The sequence below is a fragment of the Desmodus rotundus genome, chromosome 12, assembly GCF_022682495.2.
Source record: "Desmodus rotundus isolate HL8 chromosome 12, HLdesRot8A.1, whole genome shotgun sequence".
Classification (NCBI taxonomy): domain Eukaryota; kingdom Metazoa; phylum Chordata; class Mammalia; order Chiroptera; family Phyllostomidae; genus Desmodus; species Desmodus rotundus.
Window position 1 is genome coordinate 21,901,180 of NC_071398.1, and position 10,688 is coordinate 21,911,867.

A 10,688-nucleotide genomic window follows, 5' to 3' on the forward strand; every position below is an offset into this window, starting at 1 on the left:
TAATTGACAGTTAGGCCAAAGTTAACCTATTTGGTAAGCCTCTGGGAACCGTTTAACAGAAATGGCATAATCTTACATCAGAGCAGGTTGACTGAATACTGTAGAAGTTTGCTGATTTAGCATTTATGTCTTGCAGAGCAATTATGGGGAAAACAGATTCCATCAAGATAATAAAATTAACATTGGTACAGTATTTAGATTTTAAAAAGTCTCTGGTGAGAAGATAGACTTGGTGGAGATGGCAGAGGAAACATGTACTGTGCGTGCACACCCTGTATACACGCCAGTGTGCAGACACGGACACGGGAAGACACGTCCTCCCGGGGTAGACGGGGCCTTATTCTTTAAATATGAGTAGATATAAAAGAAGGCAAGAGCTGTCCTGGGAGACAAAGATTCCACCACAAATGGTACCCCAAATCAAATTCACAAGAGCCTGAATTTACAAAGAACAACGTGAAATTTTACTTCTCTCTCTTGGCCAAGCACCACGGACAGGGGTATGGGAGAGCTGCTGTGAGCGGGAATGCTCACCCCGGGCTGGGTCCTGCCAGTCTCCCCAAGGTCCCTTCTGCAGGGTCTGCAGGGAGGGAGGGTCCCAGCGGGTCTCATCCCAGTCGCCCGAAGCTGTAGAGGAGGAAAATAATTTTCCCTTCACCCTTTATGGTGAGTGCCTGTCTGAGACCCATCTCTCCATGGCGACTTCGTAGATGGATATGCTCCTCTAGGTTAAAAGTTGTCCACTGTGGCCACTCTTAATTTGATTAACTTTGATGAGTTAAACCTGCTTGTTCAGCCCGAAGACACAATTTTACGCACCCGAGGCCTCACACACTGCCCTCCAGCCTTTGTCACTCCCAGCTTGACCCTGACCGCCCTTGGATTCTAGGTCAGACCCAGTTCGACTCCTGCAGGTTTCCAGACGCAGTCCAGGAAAAGAAGTGTTCAAACAGGCTGGAAGCTCCTGATGCAAAGCTGCAGAGCCAGGATCCAGGATCCAGGGGCCAAGAGGGCCTCACCCAGCACCTCCCGAGGCAGCAAGAAACCAGCTTGCTCAAGGGCCCAGCAGGTACCTGCTGGCAGCTTGCTGCTCCTGGGGGGCCCTGGGGGATCTCCCTTGGTTCCCTCTTCTGAGGCCAGAACTGTTCAAAGTTAAACTGGGGCATTTTAAAAATGTTGAGTTTATCTGAGCAAAAATCGACTATGATGGGGCAGCATTCTGTCTTGCAGATAGAAAGTCACTCCGAGGAGCTGAGTGGCAGATGAGAGACCCTCATGGGCAAAAGGACCCGGGAACGGGGAAGTTTTCCTGGGTGGAAAAGCAAGCTGGTTATGGCCAAGTTCCTTTCCAAGGGCATGGCGGTGGCCTGTCAGGCAGACGGCCTAACTAGTGCTGCTCGGGGGAGTCCTGGCTGACTGGCTCAAGGTCTCATTTCTGGGAGAGCTGGAAGTGGGATTCGGTTGGGTCTCGGTTTGGTGACGGGGGCCAAGTATAAGCCCCGTTTGAGGTCTGTGGTCTGGTTCGTAACAAAGGCTGGGGCACTGTCCTTGCAGAGAAGTTAGGCTGGAGGTGGCATCCGGGGCTTTTGAAGTGGCAGATGCACAGTCCTCTTCATATATCATCTACATGTGTGTGGGTTCCAAGTGTTTCTGCAGACGCTGTGGAAAACACAGCTTTTTGGTTATTGTTTTATTTCTGCACCTGAAGCAAGTTCTTGTAAACTATCAATCTTAAAATACTGCTTTCACTTATAAAGAAGCTCAAGTCAGATGCCATAATTCTTTCTGTTGAAAGAAGCATCCGTGATTCTGAGATATATATCCATGAGCTCATTAAATTCTTATAATAATGAATGAAAGGGGTAGATGAGACAGAAACCATGAAGTTCCCCGTGCAGCAGGAAGGCTAGAATGACCCCAGGATCCAAAGCCGTGTGCAGGTAATCCACCCTCTTGACTGCGGGCAGGACCTTCCATTGTGACGTGATTAGACCACGCTGTAGGGCACACCTGACTTCAACAAGGGTGGTTACCTCAGGGGGCCTGACCTCAGGTGAGCCTGAGACAGGGACTGGGGGCTTCTCGGCGGCCAAAGAGAGAGAGTGGAGGTCTGAGAAGGATTCAGCACAAGCCGTGTTCTCCCTTCCTGGCTTTGAGGCTGGAGGGGCCTCATGCCCAGGAGTGGGCTGCTTCTCTAAGCTGAGGCCGCATCCAGCTGACAGCCAGCAAGGAAACTTTTCAGTTTCATGGAATTATTAAAAGTTCCTCCATCAGGGTTGTGAAACGTTTATTGTAAAGGCCTGCTAGTAAATATTTTCAGGCTTTGCAGCCACCTACAGCCTCTCTCTGTCACGTATTTTCTCCCTCCCTCCCACTCCATTCCTTACTTCTATATATAAAATGTTTAAAAAAAAATCTTAGTTTAAGGACTGAACCAAAGCAGGTGGTGAGCTGGTTGGCCAGGTCCTGGGGTAAACCATCCATCAAACAAAATAAAGTCAGGCCTGGATCCCGGTGTCTGTCACTCCCTGCAGTGCAACGAGGTCAGGACTGAGTTCAGGCTACCACGTGAAGGGTCCTCGCCGCCAGGAAAAGACGGCAGCAGCGCCGTGATCCCGGGTTTCCGTGCACAGCGGCGGGAGCAAACAGCAGGGCAGCACAGGGCACAGCACACCCGAATGGTGTGATCAAGGAGGGCTGAGCTTTGAGTGTCTGCTGCCCTTGTGTTTAATTTAATTTGTTTAATTGGAGTTTCTGTAGTTCAGTTTCTTACTGAAGGTGTGTTTAATGACCAACTCACGCAATGCCCTAGAAGTTAACACCTGGCTCTCAGGAGCAGCCCTAGCCACCTCCAGTGCAACAGTGCTCTTGTGTCCTTGAAAGAGAGCGAGGTGTGAGCCCTCGCCCCAGGTTTTCCTCCGTCAGGTCAGCAGGCGTGATTATGGGCCACCTGTCTCTGCAGAGGGATGGGACTGCATCACCGGGGACCAGAGAATGACCAGAAAGGAGGAGCTTGAGTTCCTAGTGCCCTGGAGCAACCATTTGGGCTCCCACTTCTTGTGCTCCTCTCATTAGGCTGAGGGGAAACCAACGTCTACCTCATTTAAGCTACTCCTATTCTCAGTGTTTGTTCCAATGTCTCTGTATTCTCATTAGATAACAGGAAACCAATGCTTAGAGGGTAAAATACTTTCCCAACACCACAGGGCCGGAAGTCTCATACTTGGCATTAGAAGCCAAGATATAAGTTATGTCTTTTAACTCCGAGTCCACTGAGATTTCAGTTACATCCTATTGCTAATCATACCAGTCTGTCGGTCACTAATCAGTACAGGTCTCCAGCTTGGGGATTCCACAGAGGCACCGTGGTGCCCTCTCTGGAAATGGTTTTCTATTAAAGAAGTGCCACAGTTTGGAGAAGGGGAAGCAAAGGGCCCAGCTGGGCGGTTGTGGGGAGGGCAGAGGTTTGGGTGGGGCCCTCTCTGGCCCACACTGTTGAACACAATGGGAACTTGCCTCGGGCTGTAGTGTTGTGGAATTAGAGGGAAAGGTCGTCCAATACCCAAACATCTGCGTGTCCCACGTGTGTCTGTATGTCCCACGTGTGTTCGCTTCCACGTCATCAGATCAACGCACTTCAGGGACGCTTGACGAGGGCCGCCTTACAAGGGCAACGAGCCCCAGGGCCTGAGTCACTCACAACCCAGAGACAAGCGCACCGATGTTTTGTAATCCTGTCTGAATTGATACTTTAACCCATGCTGATTAAATAGGGAAGTATCTTCTGCAATTAAACAGTGGAAGCATCCTGGCTTCCCGTGTAGCAGGGCGTTCACGTCCGTGAGCGCCCTTTCCCTGCTGTGTAGGAGCAGGTTTCTGCCTCACGGGCAGAATCGATATCCTCCCTCAAAATAACCGCTTCTGGGCATAAAATGTCTGTGTCCTCCGAACATGGTGTCTTAGTCCTGGTCAGCCGGACTGAAATCCTTAATCGCTGCAGGGGGCAGATTGGTTTGATTTCACTGTTGCGTCTGCTCACAACAGCAGAAGACAGATGGTTTGGGGGTGACCACCATCACGTGTTATCATTTTATTCTGCTCCTCGGGTGGGAGGACAGGGGGGTCTATATCCCAGTAACCTACTACAGCTTTCTATTTCCAGTTTTGGCAGAATTTATTTACTTTTCTCAGGAAGGTTTATTGTGTCGACACCTCATTGGTCAGATCTTCCCATGTGACACTTGTCTGGGTCACGTCTCTCTTGGCCTTGGAGTGTGTTAGGCTTTTGGCTGCTTGTTTGTGGAAAGGGTCCCAGCTTTTGGCGCCACCTGCACCTGCACACTGTGGCCATGGCCACCTGATGTAAGAGCAGCATGGGCTCTCCTGTCTGTCCTCCCCCAGGGTGGGTGCTGGACCTGGAGGGACTGCTGTGTCACCACTGGGTGGGAGACCAGGAGACCCCGAAGCTCTGCCTCCTCCCAGCACTCCCGGGCAGGGGTGACGTGCCTGGCTCAGCGTGTGCCCTATGGCCTCACCAGAGGATGTCTGACAAGCCCAGGAGACCCAGCGGGAAGTGAGGACGGCATGGCAGTGGGGGAATTCGGGCCCAGGGGAGGGAGCTGGAGGCACATTGCTCCCTCTCTGTCCTCAGATGCTCTGGTCCGAGGGAGGCAGCCGCTGTGCTGATGGTCAGAGAGGTCATGTGTGGCGGGGAGCAGCTCGTCCCCTTTGGGAAGCAGCTGCCACGTGGGTGATGCAGGACGAAGTCTTCGCTTCCCAACGTTTCCTGCCCTCTCTTCCCTCTCTCCCCTCAGTGGCTTTTCCTTGGGATGGCACCTCCCCTCAAACAGTTGCACTTAATATGTGTCGGGGAGCTTTAACGCAGCCCCCCAGGTTCCGCCACGGTGGAAGGAAAAGACTACCAAGACATGATCTGCTTGGGGAGGAAAGGTGGCCGTTTCTCTCAGGGGGAGAAGGGCCCCGAGCCTCTCTCTCCAGGGGCTTTTATTAGGTTCATTCGCATAGGAATACAGATAAAGCTCATCGATCATTGTCAGTCAGTAAGGGTTAAACAATACAAGATTTACAGAGAACTCTGAGGGGTTATTCTGAGTTACAGCCAATTAGTTAAAAGGCTATAAAACTTTAGGCGCCAGACTCATCTCAGGTCTGGACCCTTATCTCTTAAACTGAGGGTACAAATTAAGTAGGTTTCACAGGAATGTATGTATTTTTGTTAGGCCTGATTCCCCAGGGAACCCGCCCCTCCCAGCACAGGACTGCACTGCCCTCTGTTATTGCTTCAGGCTTAAGTCAGGCAAGGGAAGTAAGGCAGCCAAGAGATTAGGAGACTTCTTGCAGACAGAATGAGGACTCAGGCTATTTCAAAGCCGAGGGGCGAGGGTCCATCACCCCCTTTTTCCACAGCCCCTGAGTCCTTCCCTGCGGGCCTCTTTCGTGACCAGAGCCTGTCTTAGGTTGATCCTCCCTTGAGGATTCTTACCCGTCATTGGCTAACTGGCCAAGCTCAGGGCCAAGCAGGGTGAAGTGGGCAGAAGTGGTACTTCTGCCAGGGAAACAAGCTTTGTCTCCTTAGTGGCTTATGGTCCCAACTCTGACTCAGCCTTAACCATGAGGGGTTACAGCCTCTGAAACCAGGCAGGGCGGTTCCCAACAAATATGTTTTTTTAATTTTTAAGAGTCAATTTGAGTATTATAGGACATCTGGGCAAAGAGAACAGAAGTCAGTCCTTACGTGATTACATTTCACACATAGCCTGTTGGCCTCAATAGTAGGTGAGAATCCCCATGGAAGAGTAGAAGTAAAAATACAAGCAGGTGTGGAAAGCGAGAACCTAACAAAGTGAAACCCATGAATTAAGTTGTCCATCAGAGGAATCAAGTATTGATAAAGGTACAGGTATTGATAAAGTTGGACTGTGAGTACAGAGCACATGACACCAGGACAAATTATCATAAAGGCCCAGGTTACTGAGAAGGATCAGCCACTGAAAACGGCAATAGCAGAGCCTATGTTTCCACTACAGTAAGAGTGACACCTGCTTCCCAGTGCCAATCAGGCAGAAAACATCATTTCTCAGCCTGTGGCTATCAGTGAACAGCACCCAGATGGGAGCAAGCAAAGGCTATTGATGCAGAGCTCCCTGCGCAGGGGAGTAGCCGCCATCCTTTGCCTTTGGCAGGGACTCCGAGGCTGGAGGGGCAAGGAGAGCTTTGGAGTGGGAAAGAGAGAGAAGGCTGCCAGGCCCTGACTCAGGGCTGTTGTCACAGGAAGCTGTGACTGGGCGAAATGCTGGTGGGCCTCCTAGTCATTGGCGAGGGTGTGTTCTCCCGTTGCGTCGAGTGAGGCTTTCTTCTGCGGGTTCTGATTCGGAAATGATGACAGAAATTAGGGCAACGGTCACTTGTTAATCAAGTCCTGGCCATCCTGGGACAGTTGCTGAAGGGGGTGAGGCCTGCTTCCAGGAGTGGCTGCCGCGTGTGGGAGGTTTTGCAGGTTGGCTTCCCGCAGGCTGTGGTTGCTGCAGATGGTGGGTCAGGGCTGTCTCATCTGTGTTCTGGCTGTTTGTGTGTTCGGTCTCTCAGCCCCAATGAAGTGGTCAAGAAAGAAACAGTACAGCATTTAAACGCTTCACAAATGAGCTGATTCTAAACATTAAAGCTGGGGTTGTAATCCAGTCCTATTATTTCTCTGGAGAAAGAAGTCTTAGATTTTAGCTAAAAATGAGTTTCAGGAAAAAGTACTCTTGATATGATTTTACATAGAAAGGATGAGGGAGTTTGGGAGGCGAGGTAAAGAGATGAGAAGATCCCTCGGAATACAGTCCGTCCTGTGCAGTGTAACAACTGTGACTGGCATGTGAAGGATGAGCTCGTTCTGCTACAGAAACATTTCAGACGTGGGTTCTGTGGTCTGGCAGCAAGTTGTGCTGCATTCACGGTATTTAAAAACCTCAAAGAAGGTATTGTTGTTTTTTTCTTTCTTAGCCCTAGAAACGTTTCTGCTCCTGATTGTGTTATATTGAAGATTCAGAAAGTTAGATAAGTGGAATAATATAAATCACTTCTGAGTTTGGTTTGGTAGAAAGGCAGTGAATGGTATTTCTGTTGTTCCGTCTGACAGGTAATCAACCAAATGCACACAAACGTGATTTTTACCCTCAGTGAGTTTGTAATTCAATTCTTTTGAAAAAGGAAGAACATTTGAATAAAATATAGGAAGATAAATTGATGTCTGGAGGAAATTGAGAAGGAGCCTCTCTGTTCCTCAAATAAAAGCAACTATAACGTTAGCTAGTTCATTTGTAACTGCAAGTGGAAGGAGTGATGATTTAATCTAAACACTGTGAAAGATTCTCATTACTCACAACTTCCAGATTCTCTATAGGAAAAATCTACATTTCCTATTTCATGAGGCACTGGCGTCAAGGGGCACTTGGCTTCATGAAGAAAATGGGTTTTATTAGCAAATAAAAATGCTTTTCTCTAAGTGATGGTGTACGAGCTTCCTAGGGCTGCTGAGAGAAGATACCGCAGACTGGCTGGCTGAAAGCGATAGTTCTGGAGGCTGGCGGTGGGACACCCAGGGGTTGACAAGGGTTAGTGTCTTCCGGGCGCTGTGAGCGAGAAACTGTCCCATGCTTCTGTCCTTGCTTCTGGTGGTTGCAGCGAAGCCCTGGTGTTTCTTGGACACATCACTCCAGCCTCTGCCTCCATCTTCCCATGGCCTTGTCCTGTGCGTCTGGGCTTCCTTTCCTCCTCTTCCAAGGGCACCTATTGGATTTAGAGCCCACGCTCATCCCCTGCGATCCTATTTCAGTCCTTACCTAATTAAACCTCCAATTTTCCCATCAGTTCACATTCTGATGTTCTGAGTAGACATGAACTTGCGGGAAGCACTGTAGAACCTACTACAGATGGATTCCCTAAATTAATTAGAAAAAGAATCAAACAAGGCATAGCAAGACTTTTAGTTCAAATTCTGGCTCATTGCCTAAATGGAAATTTAACCTTAATATACCAATCTTGCAAAATTCTATGTCTAGATTTTCTCATCTGTAAAATTTAAATAATATTGGTTTATATATCAAAAACTGCGGTTATGAGCTTTGAATGAAATATTAACACTAATTCTAAAAGTTAATTGTTTATTTGCTTTTATGTTTCCTCTCACTGGCTCATTGCCCTCACTTTCAAATTGGTTTACCATTTTCGAACTCTAGACTTTTGAAAATTTAAGCATGTCTTCAGATCTGTAGGGCTGACTTAGACATTGTTGGGGACCCCTGATGTGGACGATAACTGATTCTTATCAGGATCCTGATTCTTACCAGGATTCATGCAGGGTGAGGCGAACATAGGTTTACAGTCGTTCCTGTGGAAAATACAACGGTAATAAATAATACAAGGATAAAGTCTATGCTTTGTGTACTCACCACTATAAGCTTAATTTTGCTTCAACCTGTGTTCTAAAGAAATAAATATCAGCAAGTTTCTCCACTCTTCCAGACCCTCATTGATTTGAAGTAAATATTCAAAAGGTTATTTAGGGACAGTAAAGTATCATTGCCCATCTTTTTCAGACCCTAAAACACAGGTATATTCTGCGTTTCCAAGGTTAACCATACTAATCCAAGTCATAATAATATGCTACTTTAAGGTAATTCAGCCTATGATATCTCAAATCTCAGAAATAAAGAATTAAGTCCAATTATGTATTTTTTTTAATGTTAGAGTCAACAGAGAATTTTAGTATGCAGTAAAAATATTGGGTTGGCCAAAAAGTTCGTTTAGTTTTTTCCAAACGATGGCTCTAGTAGTGCTTAGTTGTCTTTAACTTCATCAAAATTTTGTTAGAGTGCATTGTGACAGCTGTCATATCAGCATTCATTAAAAAAAATCAAAACTACTGAATTTTTTTGCATCTATTTTAATATGGAGGATGGAAGAAGATTGCAACATTTCTGGTGTATTACGCTTTACTATTTCAAGAAAGGTAAAGGCAACCGAAATGCAAAACATTTGTGCAGTGTACGGAGAAGGTGCTGTGACTGATGGAACGTGTTAAACGTGGTTTGCGAAGTTTCTTGGTACCATTGACATTTTGGCCAAATAGTTATTTGCCCTGGGTCTGTCTTATGCATTGGAAGATGTTTAGCAGCACCCCTGGCCTCTCCCCACTAGAAGCCAATAGCGGGAGATAGCTGACATAGTGAAAATATCCAAATCAGTAAAGTTATTGGTAAAAATGAAAACGTGTCTTTTATTTTACAGAAAAACCAAATGAGCTTTTTGACCGACCCAATAGTAAAGAACAGCAAAAACATGAACAGATTTTTGAAAAAGAAAAGAACCTCACTAGTGATAGCAATTCTAGAAAACGCCATCAATGCCCTGATAGAAGCAACCATGACTGAAGACGAATTTTATCTTAAGTAAGGAAAACAGAAGAAATATGATTTCCTTTCTGTTCTCTTAGTTTGTAAAGCTTATGTATAGATATGAAAAGAAAACTTAAGGGAAGCTGACCTATATCTAGAACAGTGTCAGTCCCCATCTTCTGAATGGTGCTACAAACTCCTCAAAAATAAGTTATTGTTTAATACCGTAACCTGAAACTCAGTGTTTACTAGAACTCTGTTTCACTGCTTTACAGGGCTCTCAAATTCATATTTTAAAATCTGCAGGTTTGATGGAATTACTTTGTGATAATCAGTAATGTTCAGTATTAGAAAATCGCTTCTCGAAAACTTCTGTATCTGAGGTTAACTGAGCTACAGTGACAGGTCGTAATTACTTCACGACACATGTGTTTAGCAGCCGCATAACCTATTGAAATGAAATACTTGCTTCATCATACATTTAATTTTTTAGAATAAGTTTCTTCATATCTTTGGTAATCACTTTTGATGGTTAGTGGAAACTAAATTTGAATACTTTTCTTAATTTGGAAGAAAAACATGGAAAGTCAGGAGGGACGTCCGTGGCTGGTCAACACTGCCGCATGAGAGCAGAGCCCTTTATGGAAATTGAAATAGTATGTGAGAGAGCAAAAGAGTAAGTGGAAAGGAAGAGGCAGAGAGGAGGGGTTTTAGGGAAGACCAAACTCATATTCTAGCTTTGATTCCTAACACAGGGCCTGTCACAGATAAGCACACACAATGTGTGTTGAATAAATGACTGATTAAAAATGACTCAAGTTCAAGGGCACATCACTGATCAAGGGTGACTGTGAATGATGCCCGGATATCCCCAATCAGCCAGAGGGCTCCCATCCCTTCAGGTGCTACAATGATAGCCTCAAACACAAACCTTTTTGTAATTCTTAAATTTATTTTAGAATCTGAGATCCATTGTTTTGAATAGTTCCAATGTGGCCTTACCTTGTTTTCCTCCCTTAAGTGGGAAATTTAGAGGTTTGTAAGAAGCTGAAAGTTATTTGCTGACTAAACAGAAAAAGTAACCTATAATTTATTCATAGTAAAATGAAAGTCTATGGCAATAAATCATTCTTAAATGAAACTAGAAAAAAGTCCAAAAATGCATTGATCAACGCTATTAAAATAAGGATCTTGCATCTGAAGTTTACTACTTGGGATGTGGTTTAGTAGAATGTTTCTTACACATTTTCTCACTTCCTAAAACAGCGGTTTGAAACGCTGTTCTGT